The following is a 21,308-nucleotide window of genomic DNA, read 5'->3' on the forward strand; positions in this document are numbered from 1 at the left end:
ATCTTTCCATCTAACAACCCATGCAAAAATAGTTACTTTGACATGAGTTATGGTCTATGGACTCATTCTAACTGGTCACCATTTTCTTTTGTGAAGAATTCTCAAGACAGTTCATTTAGAATTTTGCCAGAGTGTCATCGAAATACTAGCATAGTGAACTTAGATCTGAATTTTTGCTCAATTTTAGAAATACCATCTTCCTCAACAAGGAGTAATATTGTGTCCATGATTGCATCTCCAAAATTCTTTCATTACCTTAAGAAGTAATTCATCAAAAGAATGAATAACTTCACTCATTTGAAGAAGCAAATGGCTTCTCACTGTCTTGAGCTTCAGTTCCCTGTTACTCATGTTACTTTCGCTCTTTACAGTTTAAATGTGTTTCTCCTTGATAGAGAAGACAGAAATAAAACCGGGTTAAGTGAAAGGCGAATAACCAGGGAAAAGAAATACTGTAACAGATTAAAGAGCCAAGTGACTTTTATCTTTGTTCTATTAAAAAGCACATAAAATCTGATATTTGAGCCATCAAAACTCCAAAAGATAAATGAGCAAAGGACATAAACAGATAATTCATGAAAGAGGAAATACATCTGGATCACAAAACATGGAAAAGGTTGTACCTTCCTAGTATGGCAGTAAATACAAGAAAATATTTTTAAGCTTGGCCTATAAAATTAACAGTCTTTTAAAAATTTTTTAAGTTTATTTATTTTGAGAGTGTGTGTGTGTGTGTGTGTGCGCGCGCATGTGCAACAAAGGAGGGGCAGAGAGAGTGGGAGAGTGAGAATCGCAAGGAGGGTCCATATTGTCAGTGCAGAGCCCAGTGTGGGGCTCGATCCCATGAACTGTGAGATCATGACCTGAGCTGAAATCAAGAGTTGGACGCTTAACTGAATAAGCTACCCAGGTACCCCACCAGTCTTTTTAAAAAATACAACATTGGTAGTGAAAGTATCACCTATACCTTCACATCTACATATATTATGTGATTACATATATTGATAATGGAAATATAACACACTACTCTTTTGCAAAGCTATGTATCAATATTCACAACATCCCAAGGAAATATGTTGAAATGCAAGAAAATCTTTAGCTACAAAGATCTTATTGTGTATCTATTCACACTTAAGGATATATACTATATAAGCAGCAACAAGGAAATGAAATAAATTATGGCTCATCATAATAAGATACCATGTAGCCATTAAAATGATCACTATGAATTTGTTGTAACAGAAATTCTTACAGTTTTTGGCTTAAAAAGAGAAAGTGTGTATATTCTACACAACAACTACATAATACAAGTCAGCAAAACTCTTCACTAAAAAAAATAAAGTCTAGGAAAATACATTAAAACTAATATGGTCATGACACACTACATGTGAAATTATAGACTGAATAATTTTTACAAGGGAAAAATATCAATAGGTTTTATTTTTGAAACTGAATTGAGACATTCTGTTTTCTTCAAAACCAACAGAACCTGAGCATATTTTTGCAATAGCCATTCAAGTAATCCAGAAAAATCATGAAAATGATTACATTTTCAGAATCATAGAAGGGAAAAAGAGCATCAGTGAAATCAAGCATGATCTGTCAGATCCAAGAAAAGCCTTTGGTTCATCACCACCCCCCAAAAAACACCTTCCCAATCATGCTCAGCTATTGGTTGTTTCTAGCCATACTTAAAAGCATTGTAACTAATCCGCAAAAGGTTAACCCTCAAGATTTTCAGTTACGAATTAATGGATAAATCACAGCTAACAGAAGAGATTTTGGCATGAAAATCTGATCAATGTAGTTGAGGTTGGAGCATAGAAGGGGAAGATAAGTTGCCGGATATAAAGCAGTCGACCTCTTCACTTCCGAATGTACCCTGTAAGTCCTGAACACAGAATCCACATGAGTGCCCTCAACACACACTTAACACTTTGCATTTCTTTTATGAAACCATGCTCGCAGAACTAAGAACATCCTACACTTAGCAGGGTTAAGCAAAGCCATTCTGATTTGAGCCTTACCGTACCCCCAGTTATAAAATGACAGGAGTTGTTCAATATTTTGAAATGCACAGTATGAAGTGAAGAGAAAAACTTATACAGAAGGAGGAGAGAAACTAAAATTAAACTGATCTTAAACATGATCATAAACAGATTAAACATCCATCTGATGTTTTTGATAAACCCAAAATTGACAATGAGAAAAGCTTAAGGCCAGATGCTATACTTTTAGAAACAAAGGCAATTTTCCAGTTCCTATATGTAGAGTTAGGATAAGGAGTATATAAGGCAGATGTATGTGAGAAGATCAAGTTAATGAAGAAGGTATCTCCTAAGAATTGCCAGAGAGAAAACTCATCACAGTAATATGAGGTTCAAGGACAGAAGAGACTAGATTTGCATTGAACTGACCAATGGGCTAGAGACAAAAGAACTGATGAGCAGTGAGGTCAGGAGAATAAATGAAGGAGCAAAACATAGAGAAGATAAGGTGAAAGAGTCCAGGAAAGGAAGTCCATCAGACCAAGGATATAGGGGAAATTCCCTGTTATTCCTTAAAGGCTCCAAACTGGGCATGGGAGAAGTAACCAAAATCTATCATTCACATGTTCAAGAAAAACGATTTCACCTCTCAATAACGGAATGAGAAGTGACTCAACATATTGACGTGTTTTTTGATAAGAGGAATAAAATAAAAGACGGGCGTTAAGCCTGTGAATCATTTGAGCCAATGTCAGTACTTCTGGTGCCTTCTCTCTTCCAATGCTGCCTGATGCGCCATGATCCCTCTCCTATAGAACCCAGCCCCCAGGTTCCCTTCTGCTTCCCACTCTGGATAACAGTAACTTCTAACCAACTATTTTGCTAATGCCAGAGTTAATCTGCTGAAATAGAATTTCACTATTATAAAACTGCTCCTAATGCAGAGAAAGTCGGATAAATCAGTACTTATGAACACAATCACCAGATCAAAAGGCCCCAGAACCAACACGTACTTCTGTGAACGATCCAAACTTGGCTTCTAAGTCTATTTTGACTGTGTGACTTTTTCTATCACAAACATATAGGATTCTCAGGGTGTGAGGATTTTCTTCTCATGGTGTTTTTCATGGCCTTTAAATGTCTTTGTCCATGTTAGTGTATTAAAAAGAAATGTCAATGTTAGCCTCCACAATAATAGGGCAATGTAACATGTGCCTGTTGATGCAATGTAATGGGAAGTCATAATATTACCTATGAAGTCTTTTTGCCTTAAAACTGCTTACCTTGAAGTTAAGCATGGGAAAACAATCAGACAAATCAAAATTCAACCAACCAATTGAACTTGATTCTTCAAAAACTGTCAGTATTATAAAAGAACCTAAAACACCCAATGGAGGAACCATTCCAGATGGAAAGAAACCAAAAGGACATGACAACTAAAGACAAAGTGCACTTCTTACTCTGGTCATAGATTAGAAAAGAAAAACTGGGTGACTCAGTTCATGAGTTCTAGCTCTGCATCAGGCTCTGTTTGCAACATGGTGCCTGCTTGGGATTTTCTCTCTCTCTCTCTCTCCCCCCCTCTCTGCCCCTCCCCCAGTTGCACACACATGCTCTCTCACTCTCAAAGTAAATAAACTTAAAAAAAAAAAAAGGGGGGGGGGTGTTTGGGTGGCTCAGTTGGTTAAGCATCCAACCTTGAGATCATTATCTCAGTTTTGTGAGTTCGAGCCCCATGTTGGGCTGTGCCCTGACTGGGTGGAGCCTCCTTAGGATTCTCTTTCCCTCTCTCACTGCCCCTCCCCTGCTCACGCACTGTCTCTGCCTCTTTCAAAATAAATAAACTTAAAATAATAAAAACCAAATATTGCAGGGAGAATATCTGAATATCAACAATAAATATGAATTTCAACAATCTTATCTAATAATACTGTATCAATGTTACACTGGAATAATTCATTGTGCTTATGTAAGAGAATGCCTTGGTTCTTAGAAGACACATCCTGAGCTATTTAAGAGTGATGTCTGCAACTTCCTTTTGAATAACTTAGATAAGGGGAAAAAGAAAGTGTAAAAAAGATATACACACACACACACACACACACACACACACACACACACATATATGCATGCAAAGGAAGATGGAGACAGAAAGACCCAGGGAGAGAAACCAGTGTGTCAAAATGTTAACAAGTGATGAAGAGAATCCTGGGACATTGATAAGAGTATCATCAGAGTCATGATAGTATTTACCATTAAGTTTTCCTATAGAATTTTTTCCAAAATAAGGTTGGGACAATGACAGGCAAAACAAATACATAACTCTGGGATGTAACAGGAAAAGCTTAGAAGTCTGAAGATTGGGTTTTGCACATGGCCGGGACACATGGCTCTGACCCTGAGCAAGTAGGCTCAGCTCGTGGGGCTTTAGTTTCCTCATCTGTAAAGTGAGATGAACTGAAAGATCTCCAAAGGCCTTTCCCTGCGATATGAGTAAGCATTTGAGAATAAAAATAGTCACGTCTATGCATGTAAATGTATGTTGACATATGCCAATAGCATAATAAAATTGCTATAAATAAAATCTCTCTTCATAAAATTACTCCCTGGTAATTTCATAATTTATAAATTATTCCTCCTCAGCACCTTGGCTAATTGTGTGTGTTTAATGATATTAGCCTACTTGGCTCTAAAATGGTGTTTCTTGTTCCAAGAATCAGAACTCTTATTTACTTAAAAAAAAAAAATCAACACAAAATAGCAAGCGAGAAAGAAAGGATGCAAGAGAGAAAGGAAAAATGGAGAAAATCTAAGAGGAAGGAAGGAAGGATGGAAAAATGGGGTCGAAGAGAAGGGGAAAGCAAGAGGAAGTTAGGGAGGGGGAAGGAAGACTTACACCCTGAAGGAAGCATCCATTTCAATAACAGAGCTGGACTGGAAAATGAAAATTGAGGTGTCTACTAAGTGACACAAAACCCCCAGGGGATTATTTCTAACTGTTGGAAATGGGACCTCAGCCACTTCATCAACCCTTGAGCGTACATATACTATGCATATGTGTGAAGCTCTGTGGCATCCACTAGGAACCAGAGTAGCAAATGGAAGCAAGAATGAATAGTCCTGAGAAAGAAAGTAGATCAGCTGTTAAAAATTATATGTACAACTCTCCCCAAACTTTTCCCGACGTACCATTTTCCAAGATTTAAAAAAGTTTTTAAGGCTCTAAAGGAGTAGACCCATTTGACCAATACTCTTTATCTTAAAAACAAGAAGCTTCCAAATTAAAAGCCTAGATTTGAGATTTCTATTTAAGAAGGTGAGAGCAGCATGACTCTATGCTCAAAAAAGTTAAAGTTTAACAAATCAATCTTACTTTTTACTATGCACTCTTGTATTTTCTGATTTTTTTAAGGCAATATGCTTTATTGCTGCACATTGATTTGTTTTTACCATGGAAATAGGATTAGTTTTAAAAAATAAATTTAAGGGGCACCAGGGTGGCTCAGTCGGTTGAGCATCGACTCTTGATTTCAGCTCAGGTCGTGATCCCAAGGCTGTGGGATCGAGCCCCATGTTGGACTCTGCACTGAGTGTGGAGCATGCTTAAGATTCTCTTTCTGCCTCCGACCCTCTCCCTTGCTCACACTGTCTCTTAAAAATAACATTAAAAATAATAATAATAAATTTAAAATCTTAGGAGGAAAAAACTTCCATGAAAAATTGTATTATAACTGATGTGAAGAAATTCCCCAGAACTCTCATAAACTGAGTTGATACATATATTCACATCTATAAAGTGATTCTGTAACTGGAAATGCTTTGAAACATCAAAAATTATGATAAATAATGTGAGATTGTAGTCATTCTTCCCGTTTTGGGGCTGATTCTCTGTTGACTTTTCACTATTCTTAGTGACTTGTGTCAATTTCCATAAACCCACTAAAGAACTGAAAAAAAAAAATTTTTTTTTTTTGAATTCCAACATATGGATACTTGACCATATCATTAGCAAGAAGAGAAATGATTGGGTCACAATCTTACCCTCTTTATTCTGCTATTATCTTCATCTAGACAATGGGAGAGGGTGGAGCCTATGGAAAGACAGTTACCCACCTACATCAACAGCATGTCTTGGACAAAACTTCAAGTGCAGGATAGATGAGGACTTACTTTATCAAAATGCCCACTCAGGAGAGAATTGAGCACACTCACTGCTCAGAAGTTATGTTTGTCAGGGCAGTTTTGTGCCTGAGCTTATACCTCTCCATTTGGGCCAATACGGAACCCAGAATCTTCCCTGGAGTAGTCAGACCAGGGACTCAACAGCACTAAGAGTTTTAGTAAGACAACATAACAATATGTTGAAATCCACACTCTGAAATAAGGCCCACACGCACACACTAACGTAAACCGATCATGGGAATTGTAAATTCAACGTCCAGTTCCTCCTCATCTAGCAAATAGTCCCTGCTTTTCTCCAATCCGAATTCTTCCAGATGTTGCTAATCCTCTCCCACTGGTCTCCACCTAGCTCTGGAACACCTTCAAGCTTGCTTGTCCCTGAGACTGTCCCAAAAGCTCAGGCTTTCTAGCCACCAAAGCTAAGCAGAATTTTATTTTTTATTTTATTTTAGATTTTATATGAGAGAGTGAGAGAGAGAGTGCATATGCATGAGCAGGGAAGGGGCACAGAGAAAGAGGGAGACAGAGAATCCCAAGCAGACTCTGCACTGTTGGCATAGAGCCCAACACAGAGTTCAATCCCACAACCCTGAGATTACGACCAGAACCGAAATCGAGAGTTGGACACTCAACCAACTAAGCCACCCAGGCGCCCCCGCAGTCATTTTAAATACTCACTCTTCATCAGTTGATTTCTTCAGGATGTTTTTGTCCCATCAACATGCTGCGCAAGGTGTGCAAAATGTTGACCGTTGCCTACTTGTTAGCGGGACTGACTGCTTGATGCTGCAGCTCTCACTCACTTGTTTGCACCTGCTACCCTGATGCACCCCTCCTGCACTGTGATCTGTATTCTGGGATGTCAACGAGAGGACCATTTTATGCCCCTGTGGCTGGGAAACACAATTTCTTATTTGATCTTCACTGAAGAATATCTTGGCCATCCTTGGATAACATCCCCCTCAACAGTAGCAGTGGTCTGGGGATGTTACTTTCGAGCATCACCTAATATATGGGGGCACACTGACATGTGCCCCAGCCCAGGCTGCTGCATGAACCATTTTAAGGGGGGCATGCATTCTGATATTCACAGGTGCCCTGACTGCCATCTTATTTTCTGAGCACTCCTCCCCTCTCTACTAGCCTTCCTCCCATCAGCTCAGCTACTGGATATCTGGCCTGTCAATGGAGAGACACACAACTATACAGCCATCTGAGACAGAACAAAAGCAATGATGTGACTTTAAGATCTCCAGAACACCCAGCCCAAGTTCTTCCTCACCCCTTAAAATGCTCCAGAAAACCCATTGCTCTGCCCCACAGGAAAAATACTGAGGGCATCTTATTGAAGTCAACATTCTCTTATCACTTCTGTATAAAAAGCCAACATGTTACAGAACATCTCCCCCCTACCACCCACCAACATGCTCTGGTTGGAGCTCAGAAGCAAGTAGAATTTAACCACAAAGTACGGGCACTGTTCAAGGAAGAAAGAACCTAGTGGCCCTTCCTAGGGTAAGCAGCCACAACAGTGGAACCGGTGCAAGAGGCATGGCTCACATGGACGGGGAAGCAGTTACAGCTCAAGAGAGAAATACTTTCTACCAGAGAGGTGATACTAGCAGTTGAGAACTGCAAGAATTCACGTCAACAAAATATACCAGTTTGGGGAAAACAATCAGCAGCTACCATCAGTTGCCAAATCAACAGACACACAGTTCTGAAAAACTGCTCCATCTAGACAGCCAGAGCAGAAACCTGGCCAAAGCCAAGGGGAAGTATAAACAAGTCCAAGGCAGAGGCCATTGGCTAGACTGCAACAGGATTGTGCCGGCAGGGTTTTTACATGTTACAGTATGTCCTGAACTTCTTCCCCCTTATATATGTAGTTTCCGTAGGAAACTACAATGAAATAAGCCATCTATTTTCAATCAGTATTTTCGTAGGCTATATTAAATAATCAGTCATGCATACAGACAATAGCCAAGTCTCATTAGATGCTATGTTTCTCCTTTGATTTTTGCTGGCTTTCTGGCTTGACCGTGCTCACAAAACTAAGAAAAAGAGGTGGGGTGCCTGGGTGGTTCAGTTGGTTAAGCATCCAACTTTGGCTCAGGTCATGATCTCACCATCTATGAGTTCAAGCCTCGCATCAGGCTCTGTACTGACAGCTCAGAGCCTGGAGCCTGCTTAGGATTCTGTGTCTCCTGCTCTCTCTGCCCCTCCCCAGCTGATACTCTCTCTCCAAAGTAAACAAACATTAAAAAATATTAAAAATAAAAAAAAAGAAAGAGAAAGGGGTAGAACTGCTGGAATTAGATGAGAACCTTTGCCCTTATTCCTACAGGTCTTCCTGTTAATTGTACTTTCCAGCTTAAAATAAGGTCTCCCATGAATATGCCCATCATTATTTTAAAAATAATAATGGTCATTAAGGAGTAAAAAGCACAAAGCACATATATTTATTTCTCTGCCTTTCCCCTCAACTCAATGGCTACGAAAGGGCAATGATAGTCCCATGGAAACAGGGGTTCTTTTAACCATACCAGAAAATGCATTTAAAAATCTAAACAGGCTCACTGCAGCCATATCTTTGTTTGGCAACCTGAGTATTCTCCTCACTTAGGCCTGTTCATTGCAACCCACACAGGATTACTCTGCAGCCAGGGATAATAGCTGATCCCATAATCTGGCACTAACACTTAGAAAGATTAATTACCCTATTAAAATCTTAGACATTACTAAGAAAATCTTTGTATAAACCTTTTAACTCACAACAAATGCAGCCTCCTTGGTGTCTTCAGTTTGTTATACAATACAGGTCCTCACCTTCCTACACTTGTTCACTGTGGCTTCCAGCATCTTCAGGAACATCCAGATGCACACACACACAAAAGTGCACACACATCGGCAAACATGCACCGAGCAATAGAGTCGAAACTGCTTCCTGATACAAAGGCATAAAGCGGGAGTGTGGTTGGAACAGATAAAGTACAAACTCCTCCCGTCTGTAAATTGGCTGCTCTGGAGATTAAGCGGCAGGGGGAAAAAAATACCGTGATTCAAAAGCTGCTGCTGTGTCAGAAACCAGAGGTACCTAAGGAGATTCAAGTTGTAATCCCCACACAAATTATATGCCCGATATGTGAAATGATGAGGAGGGTTGAGTTCTTGACACTTAGCATCAAAGTTTCCCTCGGGAACAAAACACCCAGGATCAGTCCTTAGGGATGCCTCTGTTTTTGTTTTTTTTATTTCCGTACTGTCAGCCTATCGTGGCTCCCTTTCCTCTCCAAGGCTGCTTCCTTCCCAGATTTCTTATCACATTTGCGAGAAGAACCCATTGGCTTCAAGACAGAAACACAATGAAATGGAACAGGAGGCAGAGGCCCAAGCAAACAGGTTACAAGTCATTTCCAGGCTGAACCAAAAAACCACCTCCAACCCTCTGCTCACTTCCGATATTTCACTGACAGTGTCACCAAAGAACACTCATTAAACTCATCAAATGTTATCCACAGAAAACAGTTCAAATACTGTTGATAGTAAGCTGGTTGGAGGCACGGTCTGTGGAGTCAAAATCCAGCTCCTGCGCAAAATGATTGCACGAGAGCCACGGGAGTCATCTGACCGGCCTCAGTCTCAAATGCCCCATCTGTAGCATGGGAACGATAGTGATACCAGACGCCGGAGGGCACTGGGGGAGGAAACAGGGAAGTTCACGGTGTGTCTGGCACAACCCCCAACACACAGTCAGTGCTTAGAAAACGTGGGGCGCCTGGGTGGCTCAGTCGGTTAAGCGTCCGACTTTGGCTCAGGTCATGATCTCGCAGTCCATGGGTTCAAGCCCTGTGTTGGGCTCTGTGTGGACAGCTCAGAGCCTGGAGCCTGCTTTGGATTCTTTGTCACCCTCTCTCTCTCCCCCTCCCCCTACTTGCACACACGCTCTCTCTCTCAAAAATAAACATTTAAAAACTAAAAAAAAAAAAAAAAAACAAAAACAAAACCTGCTAGCTGTCCCTGTCCCTGTTGCCTGTCCCTGCAGAGGGATTTCAAAATAGAGTGGGCTGCTATCCAAATGAGGAGGACTTTAGGACTAACCTGTCACTTGTCACTTTGAGCTAGTAAGTAGATCAGGTTCCCAAAGAGGTTTCTTGGCTTTTCCTAAGCAAAGTTTTGACAGACTTAATGACAGGGACATACAAGAACACTAACACGTGGTGGAGAGAAGGGAATCGTTCACAAAGCCGGTAGAATTAGAAGACCCACTCGCCTTACTTGGTCATACCCACCCCTCCCAATTCTGGTTGACTTTCTACTCCTCTGGCTATCATTTTTTGGACACAGTTTTACCTCCTATCTCAAAGAACCACAAAGCAAAAGAGACTTTCGCATTTTTTTTTAAATTGCATGAGAGGCATAAACAATAACTTTCAGGAAAGCCCCAACCTCCTCCAGCAGCACCGGCCCAGAGAAAGGGTTCTTTGCTTTTCCAGGTTAGTACAGAGAAAGTCAGTTTTCACAGACTTTTCCAAGAAAATGTGGAGCCATAGATGGTATAAATAACACAAGCATGAGGATTTTCTTTGCAGTCAATGAAGTTATGGTTGGAACTTCAAAACAAAAAAAGAACATTTTGGGGGCACCTGGATGGCTCAGTTGGTTAAGCGTCCGACTTCGGCTCAGGTCATGATCTTGCAGTTTGTGAGTCCGAGCCCTGCATCGGGCTCTGTGCTGACAGCTCAGAGCCTGGAGCCTCCTTCAGTTTCTATGTCTCCCCCTCTCTCTACCCCTCCCCTGCTCACACTCTGTGTCTGTCTCTCGATAATAAATTAATGTTAAAAAAAAATTAGAAAAATAAAAGAACATTTTTGATCTCAGCAACAAAGTCCCTCCCCTCTCTGCTCTCACAAGGAGATGTCAAGACTTTGTTCTGGGGCATTTGGTTTTTGATGCACGTGGAACTGTATGCACAAAACATTTCTCTCCAGGCCAGTAGAGAACTGAAATTAGTGCTTTATCCTGTTGAGAGTAAGCAGATTCAGTTGATTTTTCACATATGTAGCAATCTTGCTCTTTAGACACTGGAAGAAAATTTCCAAGTGATTAAAATAAGATCCAGCAAGGACAGAAGTCTGGATGTTCAAAATTCTTCTTTCCTGACCTTGTCAAAACAGTGCCTTTCTCCTGTTCTATAGTCCTTAATTTCTCAGGTGCTGCCTACCCGTCTCAGATAAACACAAACTGTCAATGCAAACATTACAGAAACAGAAATGGGTGCTCCAGAGTTGTCTAATACTAGAGTAAAAATGAAATCCCAGCAACACTGGGGGAGAGGGGAACTTGGCACCAAAGCCCCCAAAATGGGCATGATTCTCTTAAAGATGTCCATTTCAGCACTTCTCTGAAATAGATTCACATGAATAGGCTTGAATTCTACACTTTAAAAATAAAGGACACCTGGTCTCAAATCCAGACTTCTCAGGGTGGTCAGCTTCTGATGAGAAATATCTGGTCAAAACATTTACAGGGGCTCCCTGGTGACTCCGTGAGTTAAGCTGTTCTCAGCTCAGTCTTGATCTCAGGGTTGTGAGTTCGAGCCCCACATTGGGTCCTCACTGGGCACGGAGCCTACTTAAAAACCAAAGAAAACATCTATAGACAGAACACATAGAAACTAGAAAAGGTTGTTGGCTTCTGAGTACTCCCTGTGCAGATCAGAAACCAGCCCTGTTCTTGGGAAGTCTTCCAGTGGAAATACCTCAAATACCTATCATTAACAAAAATTTTAAAAACAAGCTGACTTACATGAAGAAAAAAATCTATCATTAGTGTACTCCAACAATCTTCAGGGTTATAAGGACAAAAGGCCTGCACACTGCCTATGACAGCCTTCTGAAGAACTGAGAAGATAAGCAGAAAACAATGTGTCTGGCACCAAACAGGTATATCCACAAATGGGTTATGGGTGTATACAGGAAGAACCCCAACGTCAGGATAGTCTTGGAGAGCGAGCAGCCGGGATAGGGCAGGGAAGGCCAGTCTGGTGCCCAAAGTCTGCTTCTCCATCAGTCTATGTATTTCCACCTTGGGCTATATCCAGTCTGGATGCTCAGCTAGTTGGAAACAGGTAAGAGAGCAGTGGGCTCCGTGTTCCCCAATTGATGCTAGTCCTCTGCATGGGTTTCCCAGGTCCAAGTGCTAAGCCCACCTGGGCCCTAGAGGGTTTCCTCTGGAGGCTGGACTACGGTATTGGAAGACAGTCTGTAGAGCCAGAAAGGTCTAAATTCAAACTTCTGGGCCATCTCTTCCTTGCTGTTGACCTGGAATGAGTTATTTAATCTGCCTCAGCCTCAAGTCTTTAACTATTAAATAAACAAAATGCTTATTCCAAGGGCTATTACAGACCAGATCAGTTAACTTTTAAAACTGTTAACGTGACTAACAAATAAGGGGGTTCTAAGTAAATATTAGCTCCTTTCCTTTTATATTCCTCATCCCTGATCTCCTGCTATCACAGTTTCGTGGATCTAGGCAGCAGGAGGACAGGTTTGGGTTTGAGCAGAGGCAGAGCTCCACCCTGCTAAGTCCCACACAAGTTCAGAACCACTGACTTGCCTTGCTAGCCCATGGCCCCAGCACCACCACCATCACCTTCATTGTTATCCAGTTGGTGATCTGGCCCAGGCTCCTCATAGCCCATGGGTACCAAAGTAATTCATCAACCACTTCATTATGGCTCACCACTGTCCTGTCACTTGAACCATGAGATAAGATAGAGTGGCAAGAGATCATCCTGTAAAAGAATCTCCATCTAGCCCGAACTCTTCCCTCCTCAAAAGGACAAGCACAGCAAACATAACTATGGTTCAAAACTAGGATTACCAGGAGATGGCATGCTTAGGAGACAGCAATGACAGACCTTTGTCATCATAAGCCTTTATTGTGACATCATCTCATTTTTTCATTCTGGCTTGGAAAAGCTGAGCCCACACTCTATGAATCCAGAAATTCCCAGCAACAACTGACCCTGAACTCAGACCCTGTGATTACGTTACATGAATTATTTTTTCCATCACATAACAACTCAGAGTCAGGAACTGTCATCAAAAGATAAAAGGGAAGCCCTAGGCAGCTAATTCGCTTACCCAAGTTAAAAGAAGTGGCCACATGGACATCTTTAAGGGGGCAGCGTTCATTTTGAGAACTTCGGTACTGAGTTCCCTCCTTCCCGTGGTGTCACTAGGATTTCACTTTTACACCGGTATTGGACAACTCTGGAACAGTTCTATCTGCCCCCATGATGTCTGCACGAACAGTTTGTTTCTCTGAGACTGGTACCCACACAGCCAGAGAGTGGGTAGCGTAGATATCTGAACCACAGCATCTTGACAAGAGAGCTTAACCAGCATGCTTCACCAGACTCCTTTTGATAATCTTAGGTCTTTGAACTCAGATTCATCTTTCCAACAAATATCTATTGGTCATACGTTATGTGCCAGTCACTGCCTTAGCACTGGCAATAACACAGAGAGAACTCTGCTTTCATGAAGATTACTTTCTATTTGGATAACGAGAAGATAAAAAGACAAGCATACATATAGTAAAGATCAGGTAGTGACAAATGCTGTGAAGAAAAATACAGTAGAGCAAGGGGCTATAAAGTGCTAGATATCTAGGGAGGGCAGCTGATCACTTCTTTCAATCCCATGTCTTCAGGTAGGACGTGCATTATTATCCCCACCCAGTACATCGGATAATGAGTTGAAAAGTTAAGTGACTTGCCAAACATCCCAGAGCCTGCAAGAAATGAAGTATAAAAAGTCAAGTTTGCTACATCCTACTGCATCTTTAGTTGCCATATTTGGTCTAATACTTCCACCTGAAATTATCCTTCCATATGTGATTTTTTAAGCACAGATGATCTCTTTGTACTCATTTTTCCTTGTTGGTCCCCATAAAATGAGATCATCTAACAAAAAACAGAGTGGAAAAGGAAAAAGGTATCTAAAAAAAGAAAGTCCTCTGAACTCACAAGCAACTCAACTGTCCAAAATGAGCTCTCCCACCCTCCCTTTTCAATACCCTGATTAACTGATGGCCTGTGCTCCATTATAATACTCATGGATTTGGCTCACCCAAGTAGAAATATCCCGGATCCAATGCTTTAATGACTAAGGGAAAATAAGAGTCCCCCCACCCCAAATCATCACTAACAGCATGGACATTAATTTCCAATCCTGCTCTTTTATTTGGTCAATAAACAAATAAGATTTTAGTGATAGATTGCTCTATCCTGGGCTGTTAGACCATGGGCATCCTAACAGGCTGACTTTGCAATTACGGGGTTTTGACATGAAAAATATTAATCCGTTTAAACCCTCGGAAGACTTTTTGGAAAACGTGACCGAGTAGGGAAAGATAAGCCCCATTCTTGTAACTGATTAAATGTCTTTATGGTTATTTTCTTCCCGTGCCCATTTTTTTTTTTTAATGTTGGCAGGAGAACAGATCATTGACAGCTGCAAATTTCAAGTACAAATTGTATTACTCTAAACAAGCAGGGAAAGACTAAACCTGTAAGCTGATAAAAATCCAAACTTTGGACTGAGCTTTTCCTGGGCTGGGCATTTGGTTAGCCAAAAATTCAATCCATCAGTCTGCAAGTGTTAACTATTAAATATCTGCCTCTGAAAACACGTACACATAACACAGGCATCAACTGGGGTGCCCCTGCCTCTGATTCAGCTCTGTGCAGCCCGGAGTGCCTCTATATTTAGGGGGATTCTTGGGAGACATATATTTTACCTTGACAACTTTAGTTCTAGTTCTCTACTGAAATTCCAATAATGTACCTTTTTTCTCTTCTTGTGATCATCCCCTTCTCTCTTCTTTATGGCAACTCATTCATGGAGAACAGACCCATCTTGATTTTCCAAAAAGACTACTGATACATGGCCAGAGGATATAGCCAACTCTACTGAAAATTCAAGGTGATGTTGACTGAGGAGGTGGGATGGTTATTTACAATGCAGCCCAGATAACAGGAGAGAGACTTCTGTTCTTTGTAAAAGTTCTATAGCTATCTCCACCATCACTCTACCAGCAGCACAGAATTTTCCCTGCCTTCTATTAAGACTCTTTCCATTGCTAACCGCACCCCCCCAACCCCCCGCCACACACACACACACACACACACTTAACTGCCTCTTCCTCTCTCCTCCCCTTGCCCCTATACTCCAAATGCCCTATTCAGTTTTCATTCAATCATTCAGCGAAGACTTCTCGCACTCACACCATCTCGACCGTGACGGTATGCTTTGCCCAACTAAAATGGTCAACCCAGATACAAAGCCAAGCAATGGAACCTTCCCATAAAATAAATTCTGTGGTCAGCTCTTTAAGATTTTTTTTCTTCTCCTCTACACATATAACCTGGGCCATATTATCTATCTTCTAAGAATGAGCATTACCTTCCTTTCCACCTACTTTACACACGCAGTCATAGCCTGTGATAATTCCGGTGACTCTTCCTTACCCCCCAGCGTAGTCCCCAATGCTAATTAATATTGCCACCTCATCAGCTGTGGTGTTTACATCTCAGTAAGAAAATGCTACCAAGATGAACTGAAGGAAGGCTCATAAGCCTCATTAGTTCAGCTGTATGTCCCCAGTCAGCAGGACTCCAATTCACAGCGGATTATGTGCCTGCAAAAGGCACTGGAAGTCAAAATATTTTAAGACAGATATTCTTTATCTTTAGAAACTATTCCAGCAATGCCTGGGTGGCTCAGTCAGTCAAACATCTTGACTCTTGATTTCGGCTCAGGTCATGATCTCACAGTCATGAGATGGAGCCCCACATCGGGCTCTGTGCTGAGCATGGAACCTGCTTGGGATTCTGTCCTTCCCTCTCTCTCTCTGCCCCTCCCTCACTTGTGCACATGCTCTCTAAAAAAAAAAAAAATGTTTTTAATGAACTATTCCATAATAGTGGTATACTTCTGATAAGGAGTGTGATTCCCAAATTCTGTCCACCTGTAATCAGTCAACCTTTTAATCAGGTGTAAAGGTGACACATACCCAGTATTATCTAAACATAAATTATCATTTTATGACCATCTTTTCTTTGTAGAAAAATTACATGCAAACTCACCACCAACAGATAACCACTGATTACATTTTGTTGTGTTTCTTATTTTCTCATGTTTTTACAGATATGAGTTACCACAAAGTTTTGTGTTCTCATCTTGCACTTACTACGTATTGAGAGTTTTCCCTTTCATAAAAATAATTACTGCCTATGTATTAATCCACTTATATACACACACTAATTTACATAACTTCACCTATTATTCAGCACTTAGATTTTATAAATAGCAAAATAACACCATATTAAATCAACTATTCGATCAACTGATTAAAATCTATGCACACAAAATGTGTGTACAAAACCAGAGTACAGAAGATAATCACTGAATTTCTTTCCATTTTATTACAGTAAAATAGGCATAAAATTTACCACCTTAACCTTTTTTAAGTGTACATTCTGGTGGTATTAAATACACTCAATGTTGTGCGACTGTCACCACCATCCATCTCCATAACTCTTTTCATCTTGTAAAACTGAAACTCTATACCCGTTAAATAATAACTTCCCTTTTATCCCTCCCACCTCCTCCCCTGGCAACTAATTTTCTAATTTTGACTACTCTAAATACCTTATATAAGTGGAATCATACATTTGTCTTCTAGTGACTGGCTTATTTCACTTAACATAATGTCCTCAAGGTTTACCTATGCTGTAGTATATGTCAGAATTCCCTTCGTTTTTAAGGCTGAACAATACCCCACTGTATATACTACATCTTGCTTATCAATCCTTCTGTCTGCTGATGGCCTCTGGGCTGCTTTCATGTTTTAGTTATTATGAAGACTACTGCTATTAACACGGGCGTACAAATATCTCTTCAATGCCCTGCTTTCAATTTTGGTGGGGGGTATATACCCAGAAATGGAATTGCTGGATTATATGATAATCCTATTTTTAATTTTTTGAGAAGCCATCATCCTATTTTCCACAGCAGCTGCACCATTGTACATTCCCACCAACACTGCTCAACGGTTCCAATTTCTCTACATCCCAGCCACTGCTTATTTTCTGTTTTGTTGTCGTTGTTAGTAGCCAACCTAATGGCTGAGGGGAAGTATCTCATCATCTCATTGTAGTTTTCGTTTGCATTTCCCTAATGATTAGTGAAGAGGAGAATCTTTTCATGTGCTTATTGACCATTTGTATAATTTCTTGGAGAAATGTCTGTTCAAGTTCTCTGCCCATTTTTGGATTGGGTTGTTTTTGTTAAGTTTTAGGAATTCTCTATATATTCTGGACATTAATCCCTTAATCAGTTATAGGATTTGCAAATATTTTCTCCCATTCTATGGATTGCCTGCTTTATTGTTGACACTATTTTGATGCATAAATTTGTCTTAATTCCCAAAAGGACCAATTTATCTGTTTTTTGTTCCCTAAGCCTTCAGTGTCATCTCCAAGAAATCACTGCCAAATGCACTATTATCAGCATTTGTTCTGTCTTTTCGTCTAAGAGTTGTATAGTTTTAGATATTACATTTTGGTCTTTGATTCATTTTGAGTTAATTTTTTTTATATTGGTGTTAAGGGTCTAATTTCATTCTTTACCATCAATCACATAACTCTTCATGTAATTTATTAAGCCTAGATGGGAAACAGTTTTGAAGTTACAGAGAACTGAGCCAGCCAGGAAATGAAACTGGAAAACAGGGAGATATCCACCTCTACCCTCAACCCCATCCCCACTACCCCATACTGAAACCATACAGTGCAAAGGTGAGACTGGGGAGATTCTAAGACCCAGAGGAAGAAAGAAGGCATACTTTCCAGGGGTTTGTGGCAATAGCAGATTGTCCAGGCAGTATAGTGTCTGCCCAACCTCCTCAAGTGCCAGAAATTATTCCATGTGTGAATATATAGTAACTGATTCATTATGCTAGCCATATATGATGTCATTTACTCCACTAATTAATCTTTGCCTCCAAACACATGATTCTCATTATGTTCCCAAAACTATATTCATTAGAATACCAACACCTATTGTATTCTTGTCTGAGATTTTCTGTTTGGATTATCATCTAAGGGAAAACCAACTACCTCACAGCTTCACGTGTCCCAGTGGGTCTATCATAGCACCATTCTGATGACTCTGGGACCTTGAAAGTTGGGACACAGAGGGAATGTTATAGTATCTCAAAATGGTAGTTCTACCCTTTTCCAAATCCCAATTCCACCTCCTTGTCAAAATACTTAATTTTCTCTTGAGGATACTGGGAATGTCAAAGACCAGGACCCACTACAACTCTCTTGGAATGGGGGATACAAGACTCAAGTCCCATTTTCTCTCAAAGGATCAGCTAAGAGTTTGTGGAGAAATCATGATCTCTTCATGACAACACGTAAGAAACACTTTTCAGGGAAAATGGTTATTAGAATCACATTCAGTCTCATAAACCAAGTGTGATTTGGAGAAAATCAAGAGAAGAGCCCAGGAAACAAAAGTTTGTGTCCCAACAGCCAGGTTTCTTTTGCAGTGGCTCTTTATATAAAGAACGAGGATGTGAGGACCTCAGCCTTCCCACTTAACCATTCTGAACATTGTCCTGCCATCTTATGAAGCAACTGAAAAGGAGCCATTCACTACAGAGGAATCCTGAAAAGACTAAGGGAAGAGTGATCAATCTTACACAAAGCAACCCAAAGGTACAACATAACAGGGAATGCTATAATTGTATAATGCTCTGGAGCCATAGGCCAATGAAACTAATGCTGTGCCAAATAAAAGGGAGTAACAAAGTAGATAAAATGCTATTAAATTCTGGGACTCCCCAAGGTTTCCCCTCCAGTAAGCCACTCCAAGTGCCAACATGTCAAGTTGGCTTTCCAGGAGTTAGTACCATCTTGTAACCAGTCACCTGTCTCCCAAGGGGAATAAAATCAGCCAACAAATCCCTTATGTCTTTTCTTCTTCCAACAGTTTCCTTGGTATCAAGAATCCAGAAAACACTACAAGAGACTTGCAGAGGATACCAGCACCTCATCAGAAGTCCCTGTAAATGACCAGTCTTGGTATTTTTCTAAGATCCAGGCAACAAATGGGCAAATCAAAGTAGGACGTACATCCTTCTCTAGAACTGCCTCCCTCATGCCCATGTCTCCTGGTTCTCATACCGTTAGTTTATTTCTGGATTTCCCCGCAAGCAAACTGAAATCCCCATCTGATTCTCATGCATTAGTGGAAAGTCAGCCTCAATGGTACACTGTTTGTAACCAACCAAGAGACGATTCACCCCTACACCTGGGAATTTATCCAAAGTTGGGAATCTCTCACATGGAGCATAATGGCAGAGCAAGTGGTAAATAGCTTTATTTTTCTTTGATTACTCAAAGAGATAATCTAACAAATATCCCTAAATAATAAATATCATAGTCCTTTTCTTTGATTTGGGGATAACTCCACAGAAGTCTCTTGCTTCATTGTTTTTTAATCTAGGTTCATTTCCCAGCCTGACTCTCTGTGAACATTCTACCATATTCTGAATTCCTCCTTGGGACTCCTGTAAAGAGAAGGTTCCTAAAGGCATAGTAGGCAGCCAAAGGGTCCAAAGCAGGGCCTGCAGGCCAGGGCTGGTGCATCTTCTAGAGATGAGGCAGAAAGGCGCTGGCCCCTTGTCTTGGTTGCAGCCGGTTTCACCTTAGCAGGCAGCTGGCAACAGCCTCCTGTTTGCAGCCCGGGCAAAACAAAACAAAACAATTCCAATATCATCTCCAGCATCAACCAGTTCTATCTCCCTCTCCTTCCGGCCCAGGCTGCTCCTGTCACTGTGATTATGGAGGCAGCATTTGAGCAATAATTAGGATCCTCCTGGGCCAGCCAGTCTCAATGAGAGCAGGATGCCAGCTTCTCCATCACCAGAAACATCATCTCAGCATTCCTCCTCGGCACTCTCCTGCCTCCCAGATCCTATCCCATGCCCCTGGCCACAGGAATCACTAAGCCAGGCTGAGACCAAGTGGACAACTTCTTTTCTATCCTAAAGTCAAGGTTATTTATTTTCCTGGCTCACTGGGAGCAGCCCCAGCTCAAGACCAGGTGGAAAGGTGCTGTGTGGTTGGTCATTGTCAGCATCCCTGCCGTCAATGGGGGGTTTCGGGATCATCTCTGCAGTGTTTGCTCTAATTCTCCACCTCTTGTTTTATTGGTTGCACAGCATCATAGGCTCTTCTGGGCCGCCAGACATCTTCAATGCCCACATTTCTCCCAACAGTGATCCTGGAGTCTTTTCAACTCCAGGACCTCTGAAATTCAGGATCTGGGAAAGATCACCTCTTGATGGCACTCTCCATGGGCAGCCTTCTGTGGGATAGCACCCTCTGGGGATGCTTATAGTTGCTTTTCCTCTGATTTCCAATTCCCCGCTCTTCTCCTGCTAGGACCTTGAACTCACAATAGACTGAGATGGTGAAAATGCTCCCATATCGGTCTCTTGATGAAAAGAGGGGCACTCACTTGGCACTGTGGGACATCACCCCTCTTGGTATTCTGATTCCAAGAGCCCAAAAACAAATGCAGTGATAAAATCTAAGAGAAACCAGGAGAAACCCCTCTGCCTGGAAGCCCTTGCTGATCTAACTGCACGGCTCAAGACCCCAGAAATCAGTTTTCCAACCCCCTCTTCCCCTCCCACTGCCCAACTTCCATTTTCTCCTTTCTTCTGTAGTCACACTTACCAGAATGTAATGTTTCTCTGTTACTAAGGACAATGGGTATTTTTAAACCCCATTCCCCTCCCTATGACTCAAAATAAGTACAATGTGAAAAACTGCTTCGCTGCTCCTGGAGCCAACCCACTCAACCCAGTGGCTACTGGACTCCGGGAAGGAAGTCAGACTTGATAGAGGACGGACAGCAATGCCAGTGAGGCCTGTGTGACCCGCCAGTACTGGGCAGAGTGGCGGGTGGAGCAAGGGATTTGCAAAGGCCCCCAGCCTTTCCTTCAGATTTTGAAATGCCTAAGGCACCACTTTAATCCCTGATAGATGCA

General features: G+C 41.3%; 2 long non-coding RNA genes across 2 annotated transcripts in view; both read right to left on the reverse strand.

Annotated features, from left to right (window-relative positions):
* Positions 1–13,088, reverse strand: part of LOC131513727 (uncharacterized) — a 65,711-nt gene extending 52,623 nt beyond the window's left edge. Inside the window, exon 1 of the long non-coding RNA XR_009262752.1 lies at positions 11,979–13,088. This is a non-coding gene — a long non-coding RNA (uncharacterized LOC131513727). The remainder of the gene's footprint in view (positions 1–11,978) is intronic.
* Positions 1–21,308, reverse strand: part of LOC131513725 (uncharacterized) — a 414,851-nt gene that overhangs the window by 306,038 nt on the left and 87,505 nt on the right. The window lies entirely within an intron of this gene.

This window comes from Neofelis nebulosa, chromosome 6 (genome assembly GCF_028018385.1).
Source record: "Neofelis nebulosa isolate mNeoNeb1 chromosome 6, mNeoNeb1.pri, whole genome shotgun sequence".
In the NCBI taxonomy this organism is placed as follows: Eukaryota; Metazoa; Chordata; class Mammalia; order Carnivora; family Felidae; genus Neofelis; species Neofelis nebulosa.